Source organism: Meles meles, chromosome 14 (genome assembly GCF_922984935.1).
Source record: "Meles meles chromosome 14, mMelMel3.1 paternal haplotype, whole genome shotgun sequence".
Lineage (NCBI taxonomy): Eukaryota > Metazoa > Chordata > Mammalia > Carnivora > Mustelidae > Meles > Meles meles.
This window is the reverse complement of record NC_060079.1, coordinates 11070355-11091649: the sequence shown is the minus strand read 5'-3', so window position 1 is coordinate 11091649 and position 21295 is coordinate 11070355. Positions and strand designations below refer to the sequence as shown.

Genomic DNA, 21295 nt, shown 5'->3' with positions numbered 1-21295 from the left:
GTTTAATTCCCAACTAGAGAGGCCAGATAACAGTGTGTACCTAACAGTATGAGCAAGCAGTGCACGGAAAATTGCGCAGTCTTGTGCACGTATAAAAACAGAGAACAAAGAAACCTATGCGGTTTCTATCATCTTAACAGGATCAACCAGGTAATGTTTATTGACTCTGCCTCTCCTCGCCCCAACAACCAATTCCCGAAAACTCTGGGCTCTTGATCTATGAATTTAAACATTAAAAATGTGTCTGGACTTCTCCTGTGTTTTCTAAGAAAAAGATGGATATGGGGAAAATATTAACCCCACCTTCCCTGAAATAAGGGACTTTAAGACCCTGGGGCTTCTAATCTATCCTCAAAATAATGCTAAAGCAGAAAATAAGACACACAAACTGCTGAGTTTCTTCACATCCTCAAACATCTGAGGATATTTCAGTCCTAGTTGACATTTTGATATTTTAGAATCACAGGACCGTCTTTGGTGGGGGGGGAAAAAAAGCCCCAACATATTCTTTAAAAACCTCTGAGGCCTCTGGGAAACAAACTGCAACCGACAATTCCCTCACATCTCATTATGTGGTGCAAATTTATTTTTAGGCTTCCTCTGGCCTTGTTCAGCTGGTGCCCTCTAATGATAGAACTGTTTGCTCAGTTTTAGAGCAATTCTGTGTATGAAGCTATCGGGCTCCATATTACGAGGGCCGAGACAGGCTAGTCTGAAACACATGGAATCTGAGAAAGGGAAAACCCTTTCAGGAGTCTACGGGATCTCATCCAGCATCCAAAGGGGCAGCGCAGCAAATGTCACGGTGAAGGGCATGGCTGGCTGCACACACCGCAGCTGGAAAATGAGGGAGACGGCATCCTCACAGGGTGTTTAAGGGGAAAATGAGGAAAACAAGTGTGGTGGGCTCTGCACAGCACCAGAGCAAGAGAGCGCTCGCTGTGTGTCACACCTTATTAGCATTTAAACACTGTCAAGTGATTTCACTCCATTAAGCAGCCATTAAGTCCACCGCGCTAGATACCTAATAAAACCACCTCCATCACATGAGAACCTGCTAACATTGCTTTTTAAAGAGCTACTCTTTATGTCTAAATCTCTCTCACAGCAGAGTATGTACATCTTTATATAACCAACATAAAGAATCTCTGATTTAAAATAATCGAGACAATCATTTGGGGCATGTAGTGACAACAGTTTTAATCCAAAAATTATGGAGATTAATGAGAATGAGAATGCTGCATTGTTGTTAAATGTCATTCTGTGTCATTTTAACATTTGTTAGGCGAGTGCTTTCACAAAGACTTCTTTAGCACTTTCTAACAGCAAATGTTACCCTCCCTACTGAAGGGTAAGGAAAAGGGAACAACGAATTTATTAGCTTAATATCACAGGTGCCAACTATTAGACCCCAAAACATCTTCCTACTCTCACTCTTCCCTTGGTATTCTAAAGGGAAAGGGAAAAAAACAGACATAAAATCCAGACATCTAACCAATTACCTGGAGGAGGAGGGTACTGATTCATAAAAGCCTCCTTTCCCCACTCACCCATTTTCCTTCTGCTCCTTCCAGTCATTAAAAAAAAAAAAAAAAACTACATAATATCTTTCTTCAAAACACAGATCATGTACATATGACGGGGTAGGGAAGAAAGGTTTCAGATGTAAATAATAACAGGGTTCCTTCCCCCAACATGGTTCTCTGAATGATCATGTGTTCCTCTACTTCTGTATTCAGAGTATCAACCCCCCCACACACACAGAGACACACACACACACACTCAGAGTATCAACCCCCCCCACACACACACTCAGAGTATCAACCCCCCCACACACACACACACTCAGAGTATCAACCCCCCACACACACACAGAGACACACACAGAGGGAAGAAAGGTGGGCCTTGAGCAAGGGTATGGGAAATAAACATTGACGTTCACTGGAATTACAATTCTCTGAAGTCTCGGGGCGCCTGGGTGGCTCAATGGGTTAAAGCCTCTGCCTTCGGCTCAGGTCATGATCCCAGGACCCTGGGATCGAGCCCCACATCGGGCTCTCTGCTCCACAGGGAGCCCGCTTCCTCCTCTCTCTCTGCCTGCCTTTCTGCCTAGTGTGATTTCTCTCTGTCAAATAAATAAAATAAAATAAAATAAAAACAATTCTCTGAAGTCTCTTTATTGTTATTCGTAATGTAAGTAATGTCCTTTAGGGGAAGAAGGGATAGGTAGATGATAAAATAAGAAAACTCGCTTGGCATTCCACGAAAGGGAGCTCCTTGAATTTCCCTCTAATCAATTCTTTCATCAACACCAAGGAAGCAAAAGCTTCTTCTCAGGCCCTGTTGGTTGTTTCCATGACCTGGCATCTTCTCCACCTTCCATTTCCTTCTTCAGAGGAGTCAACATGATGGCGGCCCCCACCATCCCTCCACCAGGTCCCTCGCGGCTGCCACCACCACCCTGAACACTCCCACAACCACTACCATCTATCCATACCACATTAGGTCTTCTCCCCATCTGTTCTTCTTGTCCTCAAGAACATAAGTTATCAGCCACCTTCTCCCCCTGTAGCCCTATCTCTCACCCTAAAATACTGCTGCATCCTCCTTACCCTGTATTTGTCAATCAATATCTACCCATTAACATCAACTTAACAGTATTTTGTCTCACCAGAAGATTAATTTAAAAATCTGTTAAAGGGACACCTCGGTGGCTCAGTCTGTTAAGCGTCTGCCTTCAGCTCCGGTCCTGTTCCCAGGGACTTGCATTGGCCCCTTGCTCAGCGGGGAGCCTGCTTCTCCCTCTGCCTGCTGTTCCCCTGCTTGTGTGCACACTCTGTGTCTCTCTCTGACAAATAAATATATAAAATCTTTTTTTAAATAAATAAATAATAAAAATCTGTTAAGTAGGGAAGACCCATCCATTCTGAACACCCTCAACATTTTGAAACAACTTCCTTTAACTGGGGAGGAAAAAAAAAACACACCCAAGTTTAAGTGGTCTTTGAGAACATGACCACCACAGAAATGGTAATCTACAGAATAAAGCCCACTTGAGTAATGTTGGGACTCAGAAAGTACATATTCTATGTCACTAAATCACAGGAACTCAGTCCTAAATTTGATATAAACATACAAGTTTAGGTTTTCATTTCCTAGTTTTTACCCCTAGAAATCTCAGGTTACCAAAACCACAGAAGCTGCTGTCCCTCTAAGTTTCTTCTATGTCACCCAAGTGTCCAGTGAAAGCTATACCCCACACTGTTGTTTCTCTCCTCTGTCCCCAATGACCACACTTAATAACAAGCTTCCCTTCCTTAGAGTCTACCCTGAATTGAATCCCAATAAAGCAAAGCCAGCCTGGTGGTTGTTCAAGTTGTACACTATGCAAGTCCGCCACATTTAAGGGGCCACCAATCGCATCATTAGCATCTCTACTCTTTCAAAAACTGTATATCTTTGTTACAACATTGAGGATTTAAAGATGGATAATTTGATTATTTATATTATAATTTTCCAGCATATGGCAAGAAAGTGTTTTGTTCTAAAAATCAGTATAGTTCAATGATTTTCCATCAGATGGAAGTAAAATGTTTGTGGAAGGGGTGCCTTTGTCTAATTTGCACAAAATGCCATATGGGCCAGCAGCAGCCCTCAGAAAAGCTTCTCTCAAACATTTTAAACTTTCTCTGGTCTTGGCTGTTCACTAAAGCGTCTGCTCTTGGTTTCATAAACTCTGTTTGCACTGCATTAACTACCCCCCTCCCACCAATCTGGGCTTTCTCTCTCAATAACTTCAGCTATCAACCACATCCTCTCCTCAAAGCAAGCCCCTAAGTATTAACTGCATCCTCTTGTCCTATTTCTGTCAACTGATATTACTAAACACATGTTAACAATAAAATAATAACCTTTTGTCCAAGATTAATTACCGCTAGAAAAGAGATATCCATTATAGACACATTCCACAAATTTAACACTATTAACAACCATGTTGCTTGAACTTGAATTTCATCAATATCTGAATATATTCCTTACATTTTTTAAAGATTTTATTTATACATAGAGAGAGAGCATGCATGTGTGAGCAGGATGTGGAGCAGATGGAGAGGGAGAGAGAGAATCTCAAGCAGACTCCATGCCCAGCACAGCACCTGACACGGGGCTCAATCTCACAACCCTGACATCATGACCTAAGCCAAAATCAAGAGTCAGATGCTTGACTGACTGAGCTACCTAGATGCCCCAGATTCCTCACATTTTTTTAAAAAGCAGAATTAAAGTAAGTTTCCATATTAGAATTTATTTTAATTGACTTTTCTCATTGATAATATTTACCAAAAATTTACGACCAGCTATTTCCTTTGCATGCCAGGAACCCAAGTCAAATGAAATCATAACAGCGAGCCACGTACTCACCTTGACCCCCAGAAAAGGAGTTTTACTGCCATTGGTGACAATTTGCCCTAGTTGACAGTCCAGGTGTGGAAACCTTAAAAAAGCAAAAGACAGAGGAAAACTTAGAAGAAAGGAGACAGATTTAGGAAAATACAACCAGTTACTTCATGGTAATACTGCTTCTCCCTGAAAAAATAAAGTTAGTTCAGGAGTGCCCTCATCTCTGCAGTAACTGCACCACAAACAAACTCTCTATAAGTGCTCTTCATAAGTGAAGTTATTCCACAAACTCACCATTTTTCCATTAGCTGCATCTGGGATTTCAGAGATTCTTCCTCTTATTTTCAGATTAATCCTCAGTGAATACATGACTTCAATTTTCTTTCTTTTTTAATCCCTCAAGTAGTTAATGACCTGAAAGCTGATTCTTAAATACACCATAAAACTGAAGCATCTTAAGAACTTAAGACTTGGCTCTTGTCAGGGGAAGAATAACTCTGATGCATGAATAATTATGTGTGTTTGGTAATTCCTAATTTTCTTAAAGGGCACCAAATTTATACTTTATTATACTTCTTATTCTTATTCAGAAAAAAATAAAGAACTAGAAGAACTATGAGTTCCATAATATTTTTTTAAATGGCTCCATACCCAGCACAGAGCCCTTTGCAGGACTTGAACTCATGAGCCTGAGATCAAGACCCAAGTCAAGACCAAGAATCAGACGTCTAACCAACTGAGCCACCCAGGTCCCATGACTATAGTAATATTAATTAAGTCTATAATAAAATTGTATTTTAAAAAACAGCAAAAAAATACTTTCCTCTCTAACTTGTCAAGTAACTTTAGTTTTAGGTAGTAGAAAAAACACAAATTTTCCACCAAGATGCTACTGCAGTAGATGCCACAGAATGTCTGCTACTATTAACCGAAGTCATATAAAATTGGTGATATCCAACCATCGTTTACCTCAAAAGCTGATAATTTCATCACTTTTCCAAGCTAAAAAAACCCAAAAAACAAACACCACCACCACCAACAAACAAAAACAGAAATAAAAAACAATAGGATTGGACAACAACTTAATCTTGAAAACACCTATTGTTCAGCACGTGTCATTTCCAGTGGTTTGGGCATTAACCGCTTCCATTAGAACCTAGCATCTTTCTGGTACATGAAATATAACAAGTGAATTGCCTCCGGCATTTGGAAGGGCCTGAGTGTATCTCCTCAATTCTTTTTTCCAACCCAGTCTATTCACTGCCAACTCCCTCTCAGCTTCCCCCTTGCAACATTAAGACCTTCTCCAAGACTCTTAATGTGGCAGAGAGAACAGTTGAGGGCTAGAAGGCAAAAGATGATGGTAAGAATGCATCTCTCTAAGAAGGGAAGGCCAAGGGGAAAGCATGTCAGAGTGAGTGAGGAACAAGGGGCATGGGGAGGAAAGCAGAAGGGTTGCCCACTCACTAATGCAGTCCTTACGCGGTGGTGAGCATCACACCACGCTGGGAATTAAACAGGTCCAAGTCCAGATGGGAAGAAGGGAAAGTTTACTTCTGTCTAACGTATTTGGTAACCTATTTTATCCTAGGAGCTACCACAACCAGGCCATCCCACCACTGCTATGAACACGACCACCACCACAAGACCATCACAGCCACCCCTACCACTACAGACGCGATGCAGGCATGCACACCACTATTGGAACTCCAAACCAACAGAATAGAGGCCATGTGAATGCCCTAGATACAAAAATGTACCTCTTGACACAATGTATTTTCTTTTTAAAGATTTTATTTATTTATTTGACAGACAGAGATCACAAGTAGGCAGAGAGGCAGGCAGAGAGAGAGGAGGTAGCAGGCTCCCCGCCAAGCAGAGAGCCCGATGCGGGGCTCGATCCCAGGACCCTGAGATCATGACCTGAGCCGAAGGCAGCGGCTTAGCCCACTGAGCCACCCAGGTGCCCCATACACAATGTATTTTCTTCTGAGGTGGAGTAGAAACGGTCCTAATGATTTCCCTCTACCAGGAAACCCATTAAATGAGCAGCCTACATGAGCTGCTTTGTTTTTTGTTTTGTTTTGTCGCAAGAGTAAGCAGCCAATTGCAAAATAAGCTTTTTGAACTCTTCTTAGTACCATTTATCTAGTTCATGTTCCCTAATTTTATACATTAATTTTTTATTTTTTTAATTTCTTTTCAGTTTACCTGAATTCATTGTTTATGCACCACACCCAGTGCTCCCTATTTTTGAAAATTAATTATCTAAAGAAAAGTTGTGGGGTCAAACTCTGCATTCTGACTGCAGAGCCCCAGCTGACATGCTAGGCGCAGCCTATCGTTTGTTCATATCCAATCAGAATTTTAAAACACGTAAGACCGGGAGAGGAAATGCACAAATAGTAAATCCTACCTTCAGAGGCACTCTTGACTGTTCTAATACCAACCTTCCCTTTAAAACAGAGATATTACCATAAAATGTGGATCACTATAATGCAGAAGATATATGCGTTAATGATGGAAATAGCTAAATGATAGCACTAAGAGTAACAGCTGATGGAAATCATTATTATTATAATAGGTACGCCAAAAATAAAGAGCTACTACAAATATAACAGCCCGGAATTAACAGACCAGTTGGAATTGCACCACCCATTGTGAAAGAGTTGGAAACTGATATTATGTTAATACAGTGATGGACTAAGAGTATGAACACAGTTAAGGAGTGTTAGCTCAGGTATGTGAAGACTATATGCATGCATGTGTGGAAGCTACCAGGTAATAACTAAGCAGAGCCACTCTGTGAAGAGCTAGAGGCTGCCTAAGAACCAACTGGTCAACCTCTTATGGAAGACTCCTGGGTCACTGGTAATTATTACTGAGATTAGAACAGGGTCTGCAGGGGCGCCTGGGTGGCTCAGTGGGTTAAAGCCTCTGCCTTCGGCTCAGGTCATGATCCCAGGGTCCTGGGATGGAGCCCCACATCGGGCTCTCTGCTCCGCGGGGAGCCTGCTTCCTCCTCTCTCTCTGCCTGCCTCTCTGCCTAGTTGTGATTTCTCTCTGTCAAATAAATAAAATATTTAAAAAAAAAAAAAAAGAACAGGGTCTGCAGAACATCAGCAAGCAACAAAACAGGGACGCTGCCATAAAAGGCAAGGAAAGCAGGTGTTACCTAATGCCTTGGAGTCCTATATAAAAAGACTATATAACTCAACACCAAAAACAAAAACAAACAAACAACAAATAATCCAATCAAAAAATGGGCAGAAGACATGAATAGACATTTTTCCAAAGAAGACATAAGGATGGCTAAAAGACACGTAAAGATGCTTAATCACCAGGGAAATGCAAATCAAAGCCACAATGAGATATCACCTCACACATGTCAGAATGACTAAAATTAAAAACACAAGAAACAATGAGTGCTGGTGAGGATATTGAGAAAAAATAACCCTCATGCCCTGTTGGTAAGAATGCAAACTGGTGCAGCCATTGTGATTAACAGTATGGAGGTTCTCCAAAAATTTTTAAAAAGAATTACCATCTGATCCAGTAACTCTACTACTGGATATTTATCCAAGAATATGGGAACACTAATTTGAAAAGACATAAGCACCCCAATAGTTACTACAACATTATTTACAATAGCCAAGATATGGAAGCAACCCAAGGATCCATTGATAGATGAATGGATAAAGAAGATGTGATACACACACACACACACACAATTACTCAGCCATAAAAAGAAATAAAATCTTGCTACTGGCAACAACATGGGTGGAACCAGAGGGTATAATGCTAAGTGAAATGTGTCAAACAGAGAAAGAAATATCACATGATTTCATTCACGTGTGGAATTTAAGAAAAAAACAAATGAGAACTTTAGAAAAGAGACCAAAAAAAGAAAAAGAAAAAAAAAGACGACAACAACAACAAAAAAAACCAGATTCTTAAATATAGAGAACAAACTGGTGGTTGCCAGAGAGGAGGCAGGTGGACAGATGGGTGAAACAGATGAACGGGATTAAGAGTACATTCATCTTGATAAGTACTGAGAAATGTATAGAATTGTTGAATCAATAAATTGTATACTTGCAACTAACATAACACTGTTAATTATACTTGAATAATAATTTTTAAAAAGAGGGAAAGCTAAATTTAGTTAAAATGATAGGTAAATTTAATGACTATTTTTTGAATTTATATAAAAGGACAAAATGAACAGAGAAATTGCAAACAACCATATCTTCCCCACACAGAACGGTTCATTTTTGAAGTGAGCAAAAAACACAAAACCCTAAAGCACGATTTTCAAATTCAGAAATTACATCAATCTGATCTTGGTCTTGAGCTACAGACAATATTTTCAAACAACAGGACATAAAGTCAGGGAATTGGTATGCAGACTGCTTATAAGTTTGGTTTGGTGTTAGAACAGTATTCTTGGAAAAACCAATTGTGTTCAATTTATAACTGATGTAACCAAGTATTTATTAAAGTGCATCGTGGAATACTACATAGCAATGAAAATGTTTGATCCAAACTACATCCAAAACCATGGAAGAACCCATAAAATAACATTAATGTTATTATAAGATAATAAGATATTATAAGATAAGATAATAAGATATTATAAGATAAGATAATAAGATATTATACACCATCCCATCCATTTATGCAAAGTACAAAAACAATCCCAATGAAAGGACTGGGAAAGTGACCCTTGCACATGTGCAAAACTGAAACAGGAGCATCAGCATCACCAAGGGAATCTAGTAAACACAGGGATTCCTGGGCACTACCCTGATGCTTATTCCTGAATTTCAAGAATTTTATTTTTTTGCAATGGGTACTCTGGAGCACGGCCTCATTAAAGAACCAGCGCTGGGCAACAGATGGAAACTACCAGAGAAGCAGTTTCTCCATTCAAGAGTCTGGGCTAGACCAAGAGACGCATCACATATGCTAGTCCACTTACCTAATCGTCACAGCAACTCTCTAGAGATTTCAGTACCCCAGTTTTGCAGGAGGTGACTGAGGCCAGTCTGAAAGGTCAAGTGACTAGCCAAGATGCTAACATGACAAAGAACAAATGTCACCTCGTGACTTCCTTCTTAAGAGTTGGTGCAGCCACTTTGGAAAACAGTGTGGGGATTCCTTAAGAAATTAAAAATAGAGCTTCCGTATGACCCTGCAATTGCACTACTGGGTATTTACCCCGAAGATAGAGGTGTAGTGAAAGAAGGGCCATCTGTACCCCAATGTTCATAGCAGCAATGGCCACAGTTGCCAAACTGTGGAAAGAACCAAGATGCCCTTCAACGGACGAATGGATAAAGAAGATGTGGTCCGTATACACAATGGAATAGGATGCGTCCACCAGAAAGGATGAATACCCAACTTTTGTATCAACATGGATGGGACTGGAAGAGATTATGCTGAGTGAAATAAGTCAAGTAGAGAGAGTCAAGTATCATATACTTGTGGAGCATAAGGAATAACATAGAGGACATTGGGAGAAGGAGAGGAGAAGTAAGTTAGGGGAAATCAGAGGGGGAGATGAGCCATAAGAGATTGTGGACTCTGAGAAACTGAGGGTTTTGGAGGGGAGGGAGTGGGAGGTTGGGTGAGCCTGGTGGTCAGTATTAAGGAGGGCACGTATTGCATGGAGCACTGTGGGGGGGGGCATAAACAATGAATGCTGGAACACTGAAAAGAAATAAAATACTGGGAAAACTGGACAGCGATATGTAGAAGAATGAAACTTGACCGTTCTCTTACACCGTACACAAAGATAAACTCGAAATGGATAAAAGACCTCAACGTAAGACAGGAATCTATCAGAATCCTAGAGGAGAACATAGGCAGTAACCTCTTCGATATCAGCCACAGCAACTTCTTTCAAGATATGTCTCCAAAGGCCAAGGAAACAAAAGCAAAAATGAACTTTTGGGACTTCATCAAGATCAAAAGTTTCTGCACAGCAAAGGAAACAGTCAACAAAACAAAAAGGCAACCCACGGAATGGGAGAAGACATTTGCAAATGACAGTACAGACAAAAGGTTGATATCCAGGATCTATAAAGAACTTCTCAAACTCAACACACACAAAACAGATAATCATATCGAAAAATGGGCAGAAGATATGAACAGACACTTCTCCAATGAAGACATACAAATGGCTATCAGACACATGAAAAAATGTTCATCATCACTAGCCACCAGGGAGATTCAAATTAAAACAACATTGAGATACCACCTGACACCAGTTAGAATGGCCAAAATTAGCAAGACAGGAAACAACGTATGTTGGAGAGGATGTGGAGAAAGGGGAACTCTCTTACACTGTTGGTGGGATTGCAAGTTAGTGCAGCCACTTTGGAGAACAGTGTGGAGACTCCTGAAGAAATTAAGAATAGAGCTTCCCTATGACCCTGCAATTGCACTACTGGGTATTTACCCCAAAGATACAGATGTAGTGAAAAGAAGGGCCATCTGTACCCCAATGTTTATTGCAGCAATGGCTATGGTCGCCAAACTGTGGAAAGAACCAAGATGCCCTTCAACGGATGAATGGATAAGGAAGATGTGGTACATATACACAATGGAGTATTATGCCTCCCTCAGAAAGGATGAATACCCAACTTTTGTAGCAACATGGACGGGACTGGAAGAAATTATGCTGAGCAAAATAAGTCAAGCAGAGAGAGTCAAGTATCATACGGTCTCACTTACCTGTGGAGCATAACAAATAACATGGAGGACATGGGGAGATGGAGAGGAGAGGGAGTTGAGGGAAACTGGAAGGGGAGATGAACCATGAGAGACTATGGACTCTGAAAAACAACCAGAGGGTTTTGAAGGGGCGGGGGGGGGGCGGGGAGGTGTGAGGAACCAGGTGGTGGGTAATAGGGAGGGCACGTACTGCATGGAGCACTGGGTGTGGTGCCAAAACAATGAACACTGTTATGCTGTAAATAAACAAATAAACGAATAAAAAAAATGTAAAATGTAAAAAAAAAAAAAAGAAAGAAATAAAATAAAATAAAAATAAATTAATTAAAGCAAAAATGAACCACATATACATGTAAACATAGTAAATCTATTTTAGAGCAAGGAAAAACAGATAGCAAATTTCAAATAGTTATTACATTAAAAAAAAAGTTCTTTAGTGTTGCCCACTGCCTAACATGTAATATATTCTAAACTCCTTTGCAGGTACCCTCCAAAAACTTGGCCCCCGACCCTACTTCAACCACACCACTCCTTCAGCCACCCATTCATAACCATGCTCTGGCTAAACCAACCTTCTTTTTTTTTTTTCTAAGATTTTATTTATTTATTTGTCAGAGGGCGAGAGAATGAGCCAGCACGCAAGCAGTAGTGAGCAGCAGGCAGAGGTGGAGAGAGAAGCAGGCTCCCTGTTGAGCAAGGAGCCCAATGCGGGACTCAATCCCAGGAGCCTGGGATCATGACCTGAGCCGAAGACAGCGGCTTAACTCACTGAGCCACCCAGGCGCCCCTAAATCAACCTTCTAAGCAGTTTCCTGGGCAGGACTAGTTCAAGCCTCCCTGACTTTGCCTTTGCCCTTTATCTCCTCATGTTCCAGGGGGAGCTCAACCTTCTTCTCTTTATGAAGCCCTTCCTGACCACCACTGATCCCTACCCAGTTAGAACTGACCACTTCCTCTGATGGGCACTATAGTAGTTAGAACAATAAAGTAAGACTTGTCTCCACTATTACCTGTCTGCTCATAGATATGGGCTATATAAATTTTGAGAATAGACATCAGCAAATGTTTTAAAAATAAATGCAGTGTTAGAGCCAAAACCAGAATTTGAACCTGGATCCAACTCAAAACCAGTGTACTACGCTGTGTCTCTTGAATCTGATTTTATAAAAATAACTCCATAACCATCAGTACAGTAGCCACTCAGTCACGTGTCTCTACGGGACGCTTGGGATGTGGCTAGTCTGAACTGGAATGCACTGTAAGTTTAAAATACACACTTTCAAGATTCAGTATGACAAAAGGAATATAAAAGATTTCAATGTGTTAAAATGATAATATTTTGGATATGTTTGGGTAAGTGAAATGTGTTAAAATTAATGTTTCTTTTTGTCTTCTTTTGCTCACATTTTATTTCCATTGAATGGTGTTACTCTATGAAGTATGACCTTTCTCACTGATAAATCTGTTAGGATGACGCTAACTGTTCCTAGCGATTACAGACCACAGACATCCAACCGCACCGCGGTGTCACGTGGCGTGGCCCTGCTGGATATAGAGAGTTTGCACCTACATTCCAAACTCACAGAATATGGCTTTCAGAGTTCTATCAGGTCGCTGAGGTTCTTCTCCACCATCAGCTGTTGGTTCCTCCACACGTAACTCCTAAGGTTTGTAATCCTCCAATATATCTATCTTATGAATTCTGAGGCAAAGACCTGTAGAAAAAAGCAGGGCCAGGACTAGGGGGAGGCCAAGCACTTGCCTCAGGCACAAAATTTATTTACTTTTAAGATTTTATTTGTCAGAGCGAGAGAGAGCGTGAGTGAGTGCATGCGTGGGGGTTAGGAGCAGAGGAGAAGCAGGCTCCACATTGAGCAGGGAGCCCAATGTGGGACTCAGTCCCAGGACCCTGGGATCATAACTGAACCAAAGTGAGATGCCTAACTGACTGAGCCACCCAGGCATCCTTCAGGCACAAAATTTAAAGGAAACCAAAAACTCAGGAATAGAGAAAAACTCAGGAATCAAGATGAATAATAATAACAGCATTGCCATGTAATTCACCTACTGTAAAATTCACCATTTTAAAGGGTATAATCCAGTAGTTTTAATATATTCATAATGTTGTTTAACTATTGCCACTATCAAATTCCAGAACATTTGCATTATCCCCAAAGAAACCCCATCCCAATTAGCAGACACTCTACCGACCTCTCTATGCCCACCGCAGGCAACCACTAATCTGTTTTCCATATAATTTTGCCTAATACGGACATTTGATATAAATGGAATCACATAATATGTGGCCTTTTGGGTTTGTCTTCTGTCAGTTAAAATGTTTTCAAAGTTCACCTATGTTATACCATGAATCAATATTTCATTCCTTTTTATGGATCATAATAGTCTATCAATACACCACATTTTGTTAATCCATTCATAAGTTAATGGATATTGGAATTGTTTCCAGTTTGGAGCTAGTAGGCACACATTGGTGTACATAAATGTTCATTTCTCTTGGGTATAAACTTAGTAATGAAATTGCTGGGTCATCATGTAACTCTATGTTGATAATTTGAGAAACTAGTAACTGTTTTCTAAAGTGGCTGCACCATTTTATGGTCCCACCAGCAATATATAGGGTACCAAGTTCTCCATATCTTTACCAATACTTGTTATTATCTTCATTTTTTATGTTAGCCAGGTTAGTGAGTACGTTAGTAGTATTTCATTGTGCTTTTATTTTCTGTCTTCCTAACAACAAATAATGTTGACTGCCTTTGTATATGCCTTGGCCATTGGTATGACTTCTTGGAGGAACATCATCTCAAGTCCTTTGTTCAATTTTTTAGTTATTTGTCTTTATATACTGAGTTGTAAACATTCTTAAATATTTTGAGTATATGTTCCTTATTTGATACATGATTTGTAAAAAATTTTTTCCAATTCTATGGGTTGTCTTTTTCTTAATGATATACTCTAAAGCACAAAAGTTTTTAATTTTTATGAAGTCCAATTTATTTATTTTTTCTTTCATCATCTTTTTTATTTATTTTCAGCATAACAGTGTTCATTGTTTTTGCACCAAACCCAGTGCTCCATGCAATACATGCCCTCTCTATTACCCTCCACCTGGTTCCCCAACCTCCCATCCCCCACCCCTTCAAAACCCTCTGGTTGTTTTTCAGAGTCCATAGTCTCTCATGGTTCATCTCCCCTCCCAATTTCCCTCAACTCCCTTCTCCTCTCCATCTCCCCATGTCCTCCATGTTCTTTGTTATGCTCCACAAATAAGTGAAACCATAAGATACTTGACTCTCCCTGCTTGACTTATTTCGCTCAGCATAATCTCTTCCAATCCCGTCCATGTTGCTACAAAAGTTGGGTATTCATCCTTTCTGAGGGAGGCATAATACTCCATAGTGTATATGGACCACATCTTTCTTATCCATTGGTCCGTTGAAGGGCATCTTGGTTCTTTCAACAGTTTGGCGACTGTGGCCATTGCTGCTATAAACACTGGGGTACAGATGGCCCTTCTTTTCACTACATCTGTATCTTTGGGGTAAATACCCAGCAGTCATCACTTGTGTTTTTGATGTCCTATCCAAGAAATTACCTAATCCAAGATTGTGAAGATTTACTCCTGTTTTCTTCTAAGAGTTTTTGTTTGTTTTAATTCCTGCTTTAAGGTCAATGATCCATTTTGGATTAACTTTTGTGTATAGTGTAAAGTAAGGCTCAGCTTCATTCTTTTGCATGTGGAAATCTAGTTATTCCAGCACCATTTGTTAAAAGGACTATTCTTTTTCTACCAGATTGTCTCATCACCCTTGCTGATAATCAGTGATCATAAATGTAATGGTTTATTTCTGGACTCTCAATTTAATGCCACATATCCTTAAGACTCTATTTATGCCAGTAACACACGATCTTTATCACTGTAGCTCTGTAGTAACTTTTGAAACCAGGAAATTCAAGTCCTTCAACTTTGTTTTGGTTTCTCAGGATTGCTCTGGCTATTCTGAGTCCCTTGCATTTCCATATAAATTTCAGGATCAGCTTGTCAATTTCTGCCCAAAAGGCAGCTAGAATTTAGATGTGAATTGCACAGACTCTGTAGATAGAGAGCACTGCCATCTTGACAATATTGTCCTCCAATCCATGAGGAGGGAATGTCTTTACACTTATTTAGGTTAACTTTAATTTCTTTTAGTGGTATTTTATAGTTCTTGGTGTACAAGCTTATGTGTTTTGCTAAATTTGTTCCTAAGTATTTTATTCTTTTTGATGCTACTGTAAATGTAATTTTATTTCATTTGCAAATTATTTGCTGTAAACATACAGAATTGATTTTTTGTTTATTGATCTTACATGCTGCAATCTTGCTAAATTTATTAGTTCTGAGTGTGCAGTCCTTAAAGATTATCTACATACAAGATCATGTCATCTGCAAACTGAAATAGTTTTACCTCTTCTTTTATAATCTGAATGTCTTTTATTTCTTTTTCTGGCCGAATTGCCTTGGCTAGAATCTCTGATACAACACTGCATAAATATGAAAAAAATCAGGCATCCTCATCTTTTCCTTATCTCGAGGGGAATGCATTCAGTCTTTCACCATTAAGTATTACATTAGTTACAGGGTTTTAGAAAATGCCCTTCATCGGCTCAAGGAAGTTTCTTTCTATTTCTAGTTTTGCAAATGCATTTATCAGGAAGTGCTGTTGGAACATGTCAGGTGCTTTTCCTATGCCTATTGAGATGATTATGCAGTTTTTGTACCTTATTCTATTAATAAGGTATATTCCAGTGATTTTCATATGTTAAGCCAATCTTGCATTTAGCAGATAAATCCCACTTGGTCATCGTATAGGAAACATTCCGTATGTTGCTGGCTTCAGTTTACGAGTATTCTGCTACAGATTTTTGCATTTATATTCATATCAGTTTATAAAGTTGACCCTTGAACAACAGGGGTTTGAACTGTGTGGGTCCACTTACATACAATTTCTTTCTGTAAATGTATTTTCCTTATGATTTTCATAATAACATTTTCTTTTCTCTAGCTTACTTTATTATATATAACAAGTATGTAGAATACATATGACATACAAAATACATGTTTGACTGTTATCAGTAAGGCTGCTAGTCAATGGTAAGCTATTAGTTAAGTTTTGGGAGAGTCGAAAGTTACACATGGATTTTCAACTGCATGGGAGGTTGGTGCCCTTCACCCCTGCATTGTTCCAGGGTCAACTGTACTTTCCTTGTGATCACTTTGTATGGTTTTGTTACACTGGCCTCAAACAATGATTTGGGAAATGGCCCTTCCTTTTCCATTTTCTGTATGAGATTGTACTATACTATTGTTAAGGCTTCTTTAAACATTTGGTAGAATTTACCAGTGGAGCCATTTGAGCCTGGGCTTGGCCTTGTGGGAGGTTTTTCATAACAGTACTTCAAAGTTTCTATTTCTTCTTGAGTAGTATGGTCATCTATGTCTTCATAAGAATTTGTCCATTTCACCTAGGTTATCATAATTTGTTGACATAAAATTATTCATAATATGATCCTTTTTATTTCTCCAAGGTGGATAGTGATGCTCCTTTTATTTCTGATTTCAGTAATTGCGTCTTTTCCTTTTTTCTATTGGTCAGCCAGATAATGATTTGTCAATTTTGCTGATTTTTTTCCAAGGCACTAATTTTTGGGTTCACTGATTTTTTTTTTCTATTGTTTTCTATTCTCCATTTTATTCTTCTCTAGTCTTTATTATTTCCTCTCTTCTACTTTTTTGGTTTTCTTTTGCTCTTCTTTTTCTACTTCCTTAAGGTAAAAGGTTAAGTTTGATTTGTGATCTCCCCTCTTTTGTTTTTGGGCTTTTTTCCCCCAGTTTAAGCTATAACTGACATACAGCATTTCATAAGTTTAAGGTGTACAACATAATGACTTAGAATATATTGACTTACATATATTGTGAATTATCACAGTAAGTTTAGTTAATATCCATCATCTCATATAGATACCAAAAGAAAAGGTTTTTTCCATCTGATAAGAACTTTTAAGATTTACTCTATTAAGAATTTCATATACTATGTTAACTACAGTCATCATATTGCACATTACATCTGCAATATTTATCTTATAACTGGAAGTGTATCTATTCTGTGTATTTTGACCACCTTCATCCAATTCTTCCACCCCTCATCACCACACTACCTCCAAAAATCACAAATCTAATCTCTTTTTCTATGAGTTTGGGTGATTGGGGTTTGGTTTGGTTTGTTTGTTGTTTGTTTGTTTTTAGGTTCTACACCTATGTGAGATCATACAGCATTTGTCTTTCTCTGACTTATTTCATGCATTTTAATTCCCTCAAGGTCCATCCATGTTGTTGTAAATGGCAGGATGTCCTTCTTTCTATGGCTGAATAATAGTCCCGTGTATCACAACTTCTTTATCCACCTATCCTGACTAATGGGCACTTACATTGTTTCCATGTCTTAAATACTATATATAATGATGTTATGAACATGGAGGTGCAGATATCTCTTCAATATAGTGTTTTCATTTTCTTTGGAATTCTTTCCTTTGGATATATTCCCCAGAGTGGAATCACTAGATCATATGGTAGTTCTATTTTTAATTTTGGGGGTAACCCCCTACTGGTTTTCATAATGGCTATACCAAGATACATTCTCACCAACAGAGCACATGTGTTCCCTTTTCCCCACATTCTTGTGTGTGTGTATTCTTGTATATAACCCCTTGGCAGATATATGGTTTCTAAATTTTTTTCCTATTCCATCAGTTGTCTTTTCATTTTTCTGACGTTTTTGTTAATATAGGCATTCACAGCTCTAAATTTCCCTCTAAGCACCAATTTAGGTGCCCAATTTAGGGCAACCCATAAGTTTTAGTACATTATGTTTTTGTTTTCATTCACCTCAAAATATATTCTAATTTCCCTTATGATTTCTTCTCTGACCCACTGGCTATTTAAGAGCGTTAATTTCCACATTTTGTGTATTTCTGAATTTCTTCTACCATTGATTTTTAAATCATTCCACCATGATCAGAAAACACTTTGTATAATTTCAATACTTTTAAATTCACTGAAACTTTTTCTGTCACCTTATATGACCTAATACAGTCTATTCCTGAGAATTTCTATATGCAGTTAAGAACAATGTGTATTTTACTGTGCTTATGTGTAGTGTTCTTTGATGTCTGTTAGTTCTAGTTTATAATGTTGCTCAAATCTTCTACTCTTTGTTGAACTTCTGCATTGTTTCAATCCATTATTCAAAGAGGGATATTAAAATCTCCAACTGTTATTGTTGAATTTTCTATTTCTCCCTTCAATTGTTTTTGACTCATATATTTTGGAATCTGTTGCTATTTGCACATATATTTGTAAATGTAATGTCTTCCTGATAAATTGACCTTTCTATCAATATGTAATGACTTTCTTTATCCTTTGTAATAATAACTTGCTTAAAGTAAATTTCTCTAATATTAGGATGGCCACTACAGCTCTCTTTTGGTTACTGTTTGCATGGGATAGCTTATTCTGTCCTTTTACTTTCAAACTATTTGTGTTTAAATATAAAGTGATCTGTCGTAGAGAGAATATAGTTAGATCATGCTTATTTAATTCGTCTGCCAATCTTGGCCTTTTTATTGGAGGGTTTAGTTCATTTACACTTAACATAAAAACTGGTAAAATTTAAATCTGCTATATCATTATATTTTCTTTATGTCTTATACCCTTTTGTTCCTCTACTCCTCCATTACTGCCTTCCTTTAAGTTAAATATTTTAGTACACCATTTTAAACCCCTTGTTGTTTTTTTGATTATATATTTTTTAGTTATTTTCTCAATGGCTTATACTACCTTTTATGTTTTCTCATGTACTTACATTTACTTACATTTTTATATTTCTTCTATGAATTTGGGTTATTGCCTAAGTTTCTTTTGTTACAACTAAAAAGATTCCCTTTTATATTTTTTGTAGGGAAGTCTGCTAGTGACAAATTATCTCATTTTTCTGAGATGTCTTAATTTTTTTTTTTCTGAAGGATACTTTTGCTGCATATAGAATTCTTGATTGGTCCTTCCTTCAGAACTTTGACTATGTCATCCTATTACCTTCTGGCCTCTGTGATTTCAGATGAAAAGCTAGCTATTAATCTTATTGAGAATCCCTTGTACACAATGATTCACTTCTTTCTTACTACTTTACTTTTTTAGCTTTTGACAGGTTTGACTGTCTGAGTGTAGATCACTGTGTTTTTCCTCCTTGGAATACACGGAGATTCCTGGGTATGCAGATTAATGTTTTAAATGAAATTTGGCAAGTTTTTGGCCGTTGTTTCTTCAAGGATTCTATCTCTTTCTCACTCTTCTTTCTGGGACTTACATTATGCAAAAAAAAAAAACAAAAAGAAAAACAAAACTGTATAATTTCAGTCAATTTACTTCCAAATTCACTAATTCTTAGTTCTGCCTATTTAAATCTGTTGTTGAGCCCATCTAGTCATTTTTTGTCATTCCAGTCATTGTACTTTTCAACCTCAGAACTTTTGTTTTTAGCAACTCTTCTCTTTATTAATATTCCCTATTAGGTAAGACATCATTTTCATACTTTAATTCTTTAGACATGAATTCCTTTCCCTCTTTGAATACATTTATATTCACTAACTTAAAATGTTTGTCTAACAAGTCCAATATCTGGGCTCTCTCAGGGACACATTTGGCTTTTTTCCCTGTATGTGGACTATATTTTCATGTTTCACTGTATGTGTTATGTGTTTTTAAATAATATGGCACTGGATTTTAAATAATATGGCAATTCTGAAAATCAGATTCCATTCTCCATGAAAGGTTTATCATTAGTGTTTGTTGATTTGTTAATGATGATGCTGTTTGTCCATTTCCTGGACTAATTCTATAAAGTCTGTTACCACATGGAGCTGCTTAAGTCTCTGTTCAGTCTGCTTTAGTGATCAGCTAATGATAAAACAGAAATTTCTTTAAATGCTTTGAACTGATGATTCACAGCCTTTGTTGGGGAGTTCTATGTATGTTTCCACACATGCTTTCTATGCTGTGATACACAGTTTACAACTCTGCCTTAGCTTTTTCTTCTTGTTTGTTATACAGCCTCAGTGTCAGCCAGAGGTAACAGATTAGGGCTTTCTCAAGTCTTTCTTGGGCATATGTATAAACCTGCACATATACAGGGGCCTTCTAGATACCAACAGATATGTCAAAGTTTTTCAAATCCCATGGATACCTCCTATCCCAATTATTCCTTTTTGTGGTCAACCTCTTGTCAACCCCAACTAGTACAGTTGCCTCAGGCACTTGCAATGTTAAACAATTGCTGCTAATTGTTTTTAACAAATGCTCTAAGGCTGTTCACACAGAATGAGTTCTGAGTCCAGTAAAATAAAAAAAAAATAAAATAAAAAAAAAACAAGCTCTGAAAATGGAGGTTTTCAATAGCTACCAGACAGGTCCTATAATGACAATTTTCTGATAATGGGGCTGCTAAAGAGTTGAGAGCCTGTGCTGTCCCTCCACTAGCTTTTAGTTTTCAAGGGTACTGTGCTAGGAAGAGATAATGGGAGTAAGTTTAAATGTTACAAAGTTCGCTGTTCTTTTTTTTTTTTTTTTTTTTTGATATTTTATTTATTTGACAGAGAGAAATCACAACTCGGCAGAGAGGCAGGCAGAGAGAGAGGAGGAAGCAGGCTCCCTGCGGAGCAGAGAGCCCGATGCGGGGCTCGATCCCAGGACCCTGGGATCATGACCTGAGCCGAAGGCAGAGGCTTTAACCCACTGAGCCACTCAGGCGCCCCGAAAGTTCGCTGTTCTGAAAGTCAGTCTATTTTCTTGAATAAATGCTCCTGGAATTTTTGCAACTCTTTGATTCAATTCCAGAGTTCTAAAATCATTTATTTTGACAGTATTTGCCTCAGTGAAATTTTGTTCTCACTGCTATTTTGGAGGAGAAGACTTACAAGAAGTCCTTACTCTAATATTCCAGATGTGACTCCAAGATAAAGATTTTTTTAATAAAAATACAAGATGAATCAAATATCAAAATTTTAAATTCATACATAATCAGTAACAGTGCTGTACCATGCCATA

General features: G+C 38.3%; 1 protein-coding gene across 1 annotated transcript in view; it reads right to left on the bottom strand.

The window, feature by feature from the left end:
- MTUS2 (microtubule associated scaffold protein 2) overlaps nucleotides 1-21295 on the bottom strand; it is a 610477-nt gene that overhangs the window by 582697 nt on the left and 6485 nt on the right. The window contains exon 2 of the mRNA XM_045978371.1: nucleotides 4420-4492. The gene's annotated coding sequence lies outside the window, so the exon portion shown is untranslated. The remainder of the gene's footprint in view (nucleotides 1-4419; nucleotides 4493-21295) is intronic.